Source organism: Tamandua tetradactyla, chromosome 5 (genome assembly GCF_023851605.1).
Source record: "Tamandua tetradactyla isolate mTamTet1 chromosome 5, mTamTet1.pri, whole genome shotgun sequence".
Classification (NCBI taxonomy): domain Eukaryota; kingdom Metazoa; phylum Chordata; class Mammalia; order Pilosa; family Myrmecophagidae; genus Tamandua; species Tamandua tetradactyla.
The window spans coordinates 142,661,355-142,671,687 of record NC_135331.1 but is presented as its reverse complement, the minus strand read 5'-3'; the positions used below and the strand labels follow the sequence as shown (position 1 = coordinate 142,671,687).

The 10,333-nt window shown below is 39.0% G+C and overlaps 2 pseudogenes; both read left to right on the top strand.

The window, feature by feature from the left end:
* Positions 1–355: 355 nt before the first annotated feature.
* On the top strand, positions 356–2,896 carry LOC143684932 (threonine--tRNA ligase 1, cytoplasmic pseudogene; annotated as a pseudogene).
* Positions 2,897–7,964: 5,068 nt separating this feature from the next.
* LOC143683343 (acyl-coenzyme A thioesterase 8 pseudogene) lies at positions 7,965–8,918 on the top strand (annotated as a pseudogene).
* The last annotated feature ends 1,415 nt before the right edge of the window (positions 8,919–10,333 follow it).

Genomic DNA, 10,333 nt, shown 5'->3' with positions numbered 1-10,333 from the left:
TATACCTTTATGATGAAGTCTGTTGATGAACAAGTTTTCAGATTTGATGATATCCCATTTATGTTTTTTTTTCTTTTTTTTCTCATGCTTTTGCTATAAAGTCTAAGAAAATATTACCTAACGCAAGGTTCTGAAGTTGCTTCTCCAGTGTTTATTCTAGGAGCTTTATGGATTTTGTTCTGATATTTAGGTTTTTCTTATCTGTTTTGAGTTAGTTTTATATATGGTGTGAGGCAGAGTCAACCTTCATTCTTGTGAAGACTATCCAGTTTGCCAAACCACCATTCATGAGGAGACTATTCTTTCCCAACTGAGTGGACTTGATACTCTTGTCAAAAATCAATTGGCGGGCTTCTGCTCTGCTGTTCCCTCCCAGGACTGTCACTCCTGGTTCCTTCTTCCCATCGTGGTTCACCGATGTCTGAAGATAAGGCCAGCAACCCCTCAGAGATGATGGGAGGCGAGAAGAAGCCGGAAAGTACCAGTGAGGAGAAGCGAAAAGAAGGCAAGAAGAAGAACAAAGAAGGATCTGGGGATGGAGGTCGGGCAGAGCTGAATCCTTGGCCTGAATATATTAACACACGTCTTGAGATGTATCATAAACTAAAAGCAGAGCATGATTCCCTTCTGGCAGAAAAAGCAGAAAAAGATAGCAGGCCAATTAAAGTCACTCTGCCTGATGGTAAACAGGTTGATGCGGAATCCTGGAAAACTACACCATATAATATAGCTTGTGGAATTAGTCAAGGCCTGGCTGACAACACTGTAATAGCTAAAGTGAATAAAGTTGTTTGGGACCTAGACCGCCCTCTGGAGGAAGATTGTACCTTGGAACTTCTCAAGTTTGCTGATGAGGAAGCTCAGGCAGTATACTGGCACTCAAGTGCTCACATAATGGGTGAAGCCATGGAAAGAGTCTATGGTGGATGTTTGTGTTACGGTCCACCGATAGAAAATGGATTTTATTACGACATGTACCTTGAAGAAGGGGGTGTGTCCAGCAATGATTTTTCTTCTTTGGAGACTTTATGTAAGAAAATCATTAAAGAAAAACAAGCTTTTGAAAGATTAGAAGTTAAGAAAGAAACTTTACTGGAAATGTTTAAGTACAACAAGTTCAAATGCCGGATATTGAATGAAAAGGTGAATACTCCAACTACCACAGTCTATAGGTGTGGCCCCTTGATAGATCTCTGCCGGGGTCCACATGTCAGACACACTGGCAAAATTAAAACTTTAAAAATACACAAAAATTCCTCCACATACTGGGAAGGCAAAGCAGATATGGAGACACTCCAGAGAATTTATGGCATTTCATTCCCAGATCCTAAAATGTTGAAAGAGTGGGAGAAGTTCCAAGAGGAAGCTAAAAACCGAGATCATAGGAAAATTGGGAGGGACCAAGAACTGTATTTCTTCCATGAACTTAGCCCTGGAAGTTGCTTTTTCCTGCCGAAGGGAGCCTACATTTATAATACACTCATTGAATTTATCAGGAGTGAATATAGGAAACGAGGATTCCAAGAAGTGGTCACCCCAAACATCTACAATAGCCGGCTCTGGGTGACCTCAGGTCACTGGCAGCATTACAGTGAGAACATGTTTTCCTTTGAGGTGGAGAAGGAGTTATTTGCTCTGAAACCAATGAACTGCCCAGGACACTGCCTCATGTTTGATCACCGGCCAAGATCCTGGCGATAATTGCCTCTGCGGATGGCTGATTTTGGGGTACTTCACAGAAATGAGCTGTCAGGAGCACTCACAGGACTCACCCGAGTACGAAGATTCCAGCAGGATGATGCTCACATATTCTGTGCCATGGAGCAGATCGAGGATGAAATAAAAGGTTGTCTGGATTTTCTACGTACAGTATATCATGTGTTTGGATTTTCCTTTAAACTCAATCTTTCAACCCGCCCAGAAAAGTTCCTTGGAGATATTGAAGTTTGGAATCAAGCTGAGAAACAACTTGAAAACAGCTTAAATGAATTTGGTGAAAAGTGGGAGTTAAACCCTGGAGATGGAGCTTTCTATGGTCCAAAGATTGACATACAGATCAAAGATGCAATTGGTCGGTACCACCAGTGTGCAACGATTCAGCTGGATTTTCAGTTGCCTATCAGGTTTAATCTTACTTTTGTAAGCCATGACGGTGATGATAAGAAAAGGCCAGTGATTGTTCATCGAGCCATCTTGGGGTCAGTGGAGAGAATGATTGCTATCCTCACTGAAAACTATGGGGGCAAATGGCCCTTCTGGCTGTCTCCTCGCCAGATAATGGTCGTTCCAGTAGGACCCACATGTGATGAATATGCCCAGAAGGTACAGCAACAATTCCATGATGCTAAATTCATGACAGACATTGATCTTGATCCAGGCTGCACACTGAATAAGAAGATCAGAAACGCACAATTGGCACAATATAACTTCATCCTAGTTGTTGGTGAAAAAGAGAAAAACAGTGGCACTGTTAATATCCGTACAAGAGACAATAAGGTCCATGGAGAGCGTACTGTTTCTGAAACCATTGAGCGGTTACAGCAGCTCAAGCAGTCCCGCACCAAACAAGCAGAGGAAGAATTTTAACTAAGACTTACTGGCACGATGGAAAATGATGGGCCGTGTTTCCATAACATTAAACTCCCAAAGACTTCAATTATACTGAAGTTGGAACAGTCTGGTAGAGTCTGCATAGATGACTGCTGGATGAACCTTTATTGACCTACAAAGGTTTGGACAATGTATATTTGAAGAAGTTAAAAGAGATCCATTAAAATTATTTTAATTATTAAATATCTGAGCACTGGAAATAAAACATGAGGAATACTTTAATGTAATGTGGGAGAACATTTTTGTCAGCTTAGTGCAGCTAAAAAATAAAATTTTTCCAATTTGATTAAGACTAGAATTGTATTATGTTGAAAAAAATAAAAACTTTCATTCACATAAAAAAAAAAAAAAAAATCAATTGGCCGACTCTGCAAGTGAAATCATTGTCCTTCCCCCTACATGGAGCATGAAATCCAGGGATGAAAGTCTCCATGTTGATATGGGAAATGACTCCCAGGGATGAGTCTGGCTCTGGCACCATGGATTCAACAATGAATCCATGACCAAAACAATGAATATCATGACCAAAAGGAGGAAAATAACAGTAACAATTAAGGTTAGCTTGTGTCCAAGAGAGTTTAAATAGTAGAGAGTGTGCTCCAGAGGTCACTCCTATGAACGCTTCAGTTAGATATTGCTACCTATCATAACTTGCCAAACCCCAAACAAAACGATTCCAGCCAATCCTAAAGAACACTTAGGGCAATATGTGAAATTCTGCAAAGATTCCATGCACTAGGGTAGCTTTCCAGAAACTTACAACATCCGAAAGGGTCCCCAGACCAGATAAGCCCTGTAACCTAGAGGGGCCAGACTCTCCAGAGTATCAACTTGTTCCATCTCCCTACCCCATGACAGCCCCTTCCAACATGAAAAAATCAGAATGGTGGTAGCCCAAACACCCCTAAACAGAGAGACTGAAAGATCAAAGGTGATAGTGGAGTTATACAGAGAAGATAGGATTTGACAAATGATATGATTAATGCTGAATCATTAAGTTAATACCTCTTTCAGTCTCCAGTATCTTAGAGCAGCTAGAAGTAAAAACCTAAAATTGTGAAATTGTAACCCAAGCCAAACTCTGAAATATGTTCTACAGCTAGCAACTGTGTTGCTGTGCTTTGAAATTTATTGCTTTTTTGTATATGTGTTATTTTTCACAGGAAAAAAAGAAATAAAAAGTCTATTGTAATAATTTAAAAAAATATTCAAGCCTTCTAGCCTCCTATATTCTGAAGCATCCAGAAGAAAAACTCTGAGAGGACCATATGGTAGCCCAAGACAAATTGGAATCTGTCCTGTAACTACTTGTTGAAGAATGTTTTGAAATATTGCTTTTTTATTTCTTTGCTTAGTATATATGTTATACTATACAATAAAAAATGTTTTTTAAAAGAGTGCATTGTTTAATTTTCACAAATTTGTGAGTTTTCCAGTTCTCCCTCTGTTATTGATTTTTGGTGTAATTCCATTGTGATCTGAAAAAAGCACACTGTATGGTTTCAATATTTTTGAGTTTGCTGAAGCTTAGTTTTGTGACCTAACATATGGTCTTTACTGGAGAAGGATCTATATGCCCTAGAAAAAGAGTATATATACTGCTGCTGTTGGGTGGAGTGTTCTATATATGTTGCTCTAGCTGGTTTAGAATATCATTTGAGTCTTCTCTTTCCTTATTGATCTGTTTGGATGTTTTATCCATTATTGAAAGTGGTGACTTAAAGTTTGCCATTTTTTTTCAATATTTTTATTATGAGCAATGACCCAACATACCAACATTCTTGACATACAATCATTCTTGACTTGGTTACAATCAATGGTTCACAATATCATCACATAGTTGTGTATTCATTGCCATGATCATGTTTTTGAACTTTTGCATCTCTCCAATAAAAGAAAGAAAAAACTCATGCATGCCATACTCCTTACAACTCCCTTTCGTTGATCACTAATATTTCAATCTATGCAATTTACTTTAACCTTTCTGCCCCCTATTATTTGTTTATTATCAATCCATGTGTTTTACTCATCTGTCCATATCATAGATAAAAGGAGCATTAGACACAAGGTTTTCACAATCACGCAGTCACATTAGAAAAGCTATATCATTATACAATCATGCTCAAGAAATGTGGCTACTGGAACACAGTTTTACAGTTTCAGGCACTTCCCTCTTGCCGCTCCAATACACCATAAACTAAAAAGGGGATATCTATATAATACCTAAGAATAACCTCCAGGATAACCTCTCTGCTCCATTTAAAATCTCTCAGCCACTGACATTTTATTTTGCCTCATTTCTCTCTTCCCCGTTTTGGTTGAGAAGATTTCCTGAATTTCTTGATGCTGAGTCCGAGCTCATCCTAGGATTTTTGTCCCACATTGCCATGGAGGTTTATACCACTGGGAGTCATGACCCTGGAGACATGGGGAAGGGCAGTGAGTTCACTTGCCATGTTGGCTGAGAGAGATAGGCCACATCTGAGCAACAAAAGAGATTCTCTGGGGGTGACTCTTAGGCCCAGTTTTAAGTAGGCTTAGCCTATCCTTTTCAGGGATGTTTCATATGAACAAATCCCAAGATTGAGGGCTGAGCCAATTGATTTTGTTGTCCCTGCTGCTTGTGGGAATATCAGGAATTATCCAAATCAGGAAGTTGAATTTTCCCCCTTTCTCCCTATTCCCCTAAGGGGACTTTTCAAATGCTTCTTATTCACTATTACAAATTTATAAGATATTTTCCTACATTTTCTTCTAAATTTATTTTTTTGACATGGGCCAGCTCCAGGAATTGAACCCGGGTCTTCAGCTTGGTAGGCAAGAATTCTTGCCACTGAGCCACTGTTGCACCACCCTCACCTAAATTTTTTATGGCCTTAGCTCTAATATTTAGGTCTTTGATGCTTTTTGAGTTAATTTTTGTATAGGGTGTGATATATGGATCCTCTTTCCATTCTTTTGCATGTGGATATCCAGTTCTCTAGGCATCATTTATTGAAAAGACTGTTCTATCCCAGGTGAGTTGGCTTGACTGCCTTATCAAAGATCAATTGTCCATGGATGAGACAGTCGATATCTGAACAATCTATTTGATTCCATTGGCCAGTATATCTATCTTTACGCCAGTACCATGTTATTTTGACCATGGTAGCTTCGTAATATACCTTAAAGTCAGATTGTGTGAGACGTCCCATTCCATTTTTCTCTCTCAAGATATTTTAAGCTATTTGGGGCAGCCTGCCCTTCCAGATAAATTTGATTATTGGTTTTTCCATTTCTGAAAAGTAAGTTTTTGAGATTTTTTTTAGCTTTTTTTAATTAATTAAAAAAAATTAACAAACAAAACATTTAAATATCATTCCATTCTACATATACAATCAGTAATTCTTAATATCATCACATAGTTGCATATTCATCATTTCTTAGTGCATTTGCATTGATTTAGAAAAAGAAATAAAAAGACAACAGAAAAAGAAATAAAATGATAATAGAGAAAAATAACTATACGTACCATACCCCTTACCCCTAGCTTTCATTTACCACTATTTCAAACTGAATTTATTTTAACATTTGTTCCCCCTATTATTTATTTTTATTCCATATGTTCTACTCTTCTGTTGATATAGTAGCTAAAAGGAGCATCAGACATAAGATTTTCACGTTCACAGAGTCTCATTGTGAAAGCTATATCATTGTTCAATCATCAAGAAACATGGCTACTGGAACACAGCACTACATTTTCAGGCAATTCCCTCCAGCCTCTCCACTACATCTTGAACAACAAGGTGATATCTACTTAATGCATAAGAATAACCTCCAGGATAACCTCTTGACTTTGTTTGGAATCTCTCAGCCATTGACACTTTGTCTCATTTTACTCTTCCCCCTTTTGGTCAAGAAGGTTCTCTCAATCCCTTGATGTTAATTTTCAGCTCACTCTAGGGTTTTTCTCAGTCCTTTGATGCTGAGTCTCAGCTCATTCCAGGATGTTTGTCCCATGTTGCCAGGAAGGTCCACACCCCTGGGAATCATGTCCCACGGAGAGAAGGGGAGGGTGGTGAGACTGCTCATCATATTGGCTGGAGAGAGAGGCCACATCTGAGCAACAAAAGAGGCTCGCTTTGGGGTGACTTTTAGGCCTAAATTTTAAGTAGACTTGACCTATCCTTTGTGGGGTTAAGTTTCATGTGAACAAACCCCAAGACTAGGGGGTCAGCCTATAGCTTTTGTTGTCCACACTGCTTGTGAGAAGTTTTTGAGATTTTAATTGGTATTGCATTGAATCTATAAATCAATTTAGGTAGAATTGACATCTTAACTATATTTAGTTTTCCAATCAATGAACATGGTATGCCCTTCCATCTATTTAAGTCTTCTGTGATTTCTTTTAACAATTTCTTGTGTTTTCTTTGTATAGGTCTTTTGTATCCTTAGTTAAAATTATTCTTAAATATTTTATTCTTTTGGTTGCAATTGTAAATGGAATTTTTTTTCTTGACTTCCCCCTCAGATTGCTTATTACTAGTGTATAGAAACACTACAGATTTTTGAGTGTTGATCTTGTAACCTACCACTTTGCTGTACTCATTTATTAACTTTAGTTGTTTTGCCATGGATTTTTCAGGCTTTTTGATATATAGTATCATATGATCTGCAAACACTGAGAGTTTACTTCTTCCTTTCTAATTTTGATGTCTTGTATTTCTTTTTCTTGTCTAATTGATCTGGCTAGAACTTCCAACACAATGTTGAATAACAATGGCGACAGTAGACATACATTTCTTGTTCCTGATCTTAGGGGTAAAGCTTTCAGTCTTTCCCCATTGAGGTGATGTTAGCTGTGGGATTTTCACATATTCTCTTGCTCATGTTGAAGAAGTTCCCTTGTATTCCTATCCTTTGACGTGTTTTCATCAAGAAAGATGTTGAATTTTGTCAAATGCCTTTTCTGCATCAATGGAGATGATCATGTGGTTTTTCTGCTTTGATTTGTTGATATCGTGTATTACATTAATTGATTTTCTTATGTTGACCCATCCTTGCATACCTGGGATGAATCCAACTTGGTCATGGTGTATAATTCTTTTAATTATACACCTGTTGGATTCAATTTGAAAGAATTTTCTTGAGAATTTTTGCATCTATATTCATTAGAGAGATTGGTCTGTAATTTTCTTGGTATCTTTGTCTGGCTTTCATATGAGGGTGGTATTGGCTTCATAGAATGAGTTAGGTAGCCTTCCCTCCTCTTCAATTTTTTTGAAGAGTTTGAGCAGGATTGGTACTAATTCTTTCTTGAATGTGTGGCAGAATTCCCACATGAAGCTATCTGGTCCTTTTTTGGGAGCTTCTTAATGACTGATTCAATCTCTTGTGATTGTTTTGTTGGGCCATTTATTTCTTCTCAGATCATGGGCCAGGCCCTGGTGGCTACAGCCAAGTCTGTGGGTGAAAACATCCACGTGCATTCCCTGCACTGCTACTTTGTTCGGTCAGGGGACCCAAAGGTACGAGTGCTGTACCAGGTGGAGCGGACACGAACAGGGGCAAGCTTCTCGGTGTGCTTCGTGAAGGCCGTGCAACACAGCAAGCCCATCTTCATCTGCCAGGCCTCCTTCCAGCGGGTCCAGCCCAGCCCTGTGCAGCACCAGTTCTCCATGCCCACTGTACCCCCACCGGAGGAGCTGCTTGACTATGAGGCCCTCATTGACCAGTATTTAAGGGACCCTAACCTCCAAGAGAAATACAGAGTGGGACTGAACCAAATTACTGCCCAGGAGGTACCCATTGAGATCAAGCTGGTAAATCCACCCACCCTGAGCCAGCTGCAGAGGATGGAGCCCAAACAGATGTTCTGGGTGCGAGCCTGGGGCTTTATTGGGGAGGGTGACATCAAGATGCACTGCTGTGTGGCTGCCTATATCTTGGACTACGCCTTCCTGGGCACGGCCATGCTGCCCCACCTCTGCCAGCATAAGGTGCACTTCATGGTCTCGCTGGACCACTCCATGTGGTTCCACGCCCCCTTCCGAGCTGACCAGTGGATGCTCTATGAGTGCGAGAGCCCCTGGGCTGGTGGTTCCCGGGCGCTGGTCCATGGGCAGCTGTGGCGTCGGGGTGGGGTCCTGGCTGTGTCCTGTGCCCAGGAGGGTGTGATCCGAGTGAAGCCCCAGGTCACAGAAAGCAAGCTCTAGCCAGAGGTACCAGCTTGGCCTGGGGCTTCAAGGTTCACCCTTCTACCCCTACTCCAGAGGCAAGAGTTATAGTCAAGGGCTGGGCCTTCTACCCCACACATCCAATAAAGAGACTGCTACCAAAAAAAAAAAAAAAACCCCACAATTTCTTGTAGTTTTCTTTGTATAGGTCTTTTGTATCCTTAGTTAAAATTATTCTTAAATATTTTATTCTTTTGGTTGCAATTGTAAATGGAATTTTTTTTCTTGACTTCCCCCTCAGATTGCTTATTACTAGTGTATAGAAACACTACAGATTTTTGAGTGTTGATCTTGTAACCTACCACTTTGCTGTACTCATTTATTAACTTTAGTTGTTTTGCCATGGATTTTTCAGGCTTTCTAGGAAGTTGTCCATTTCATCTACATTGTCTAGTTTATTAGCATAAAGCTGTTTATAGTATCCTGTCCTTATATCTTTTATTTCTGCAGGATCAGTGGTTATGTCTCCTCTTCCATTTCTGATTTTATTTATTTGCACCTCTCTCTTCTTTTTGCCAACCTTCTTAAGGAAGGGTCTATCAATTTTTAATGATTTTCGCAAAGGACCAAGTTCTAGTATTGTTGATTTTCCTGATTGTTTTCATGTTCTCAATTTCATTTATTTCTGCTCTAATCTTCATTATTTCTTTCCCTTTTCCTTGCTTTGGGGTTAGTTTGCTGTTCTTACTCTAGTTTTTCCAAGTGAACTGCTAATTCCTCAATTTCTGCTCTTTCTGTTGTTGTTTTTTTATATATATATAGGCATTTAATGCAATAAATTTCCTTCTTAGCACTGCCCTTCCTGAACGCCATACATTTTGATAGGTTGTGCTTTCATTTTAATTTGACTTGAGATATTTACTAATTTCTCTTGCAATTTCTTCCTTGACCCTCTGGTTGTTTAAGAATGTATTGTTGAGCCTCCATATATTGTGAATTTTTTGGTCCTCTGCCTATTATTGATCTCCAACTTCATTCCATTATGATTCAAAAAAGTGTTTTGTATGATTTTGAGCTTTTTAAATTTATTAAGACTTGTTTTGTGACCCAGCATATGGTGTATCCTTGAGAATGATCTATAAGCACTTGAGAAAATGGTGTATCCTGTTGTTGTGGGGAGTAATGTTCTGTAAATTATGGTTATGTCTAGTTTGTTTATTGTGTTATTCAAATTCTCTGTTTCTTTATTGATCCTCTGTCTATATATTCTGCCCATTGATGACAGTGGGGAATTAAGTCTCCAACTATTATGTTAGATGTGTCTATTTCTCTTTTCAGTGTTTGCTTCATGTATCTTGGAGCACTCTGACTCAGTGCATAAACACTTATGATTGTCATCTTCTTGCTGAATTGTTCCTTTTATTAATACATAGTGTCATTCTTTGTCTCTTTTAATTGTTTTACACTTGAAGTCTAATTTGTTGGATATTAGTATTGCTATTCCTGCTCTTTTCTGATTGTTGTTTAGATTAAATATCTTTTCCCAACTTTTCACAGTCAACCTATCC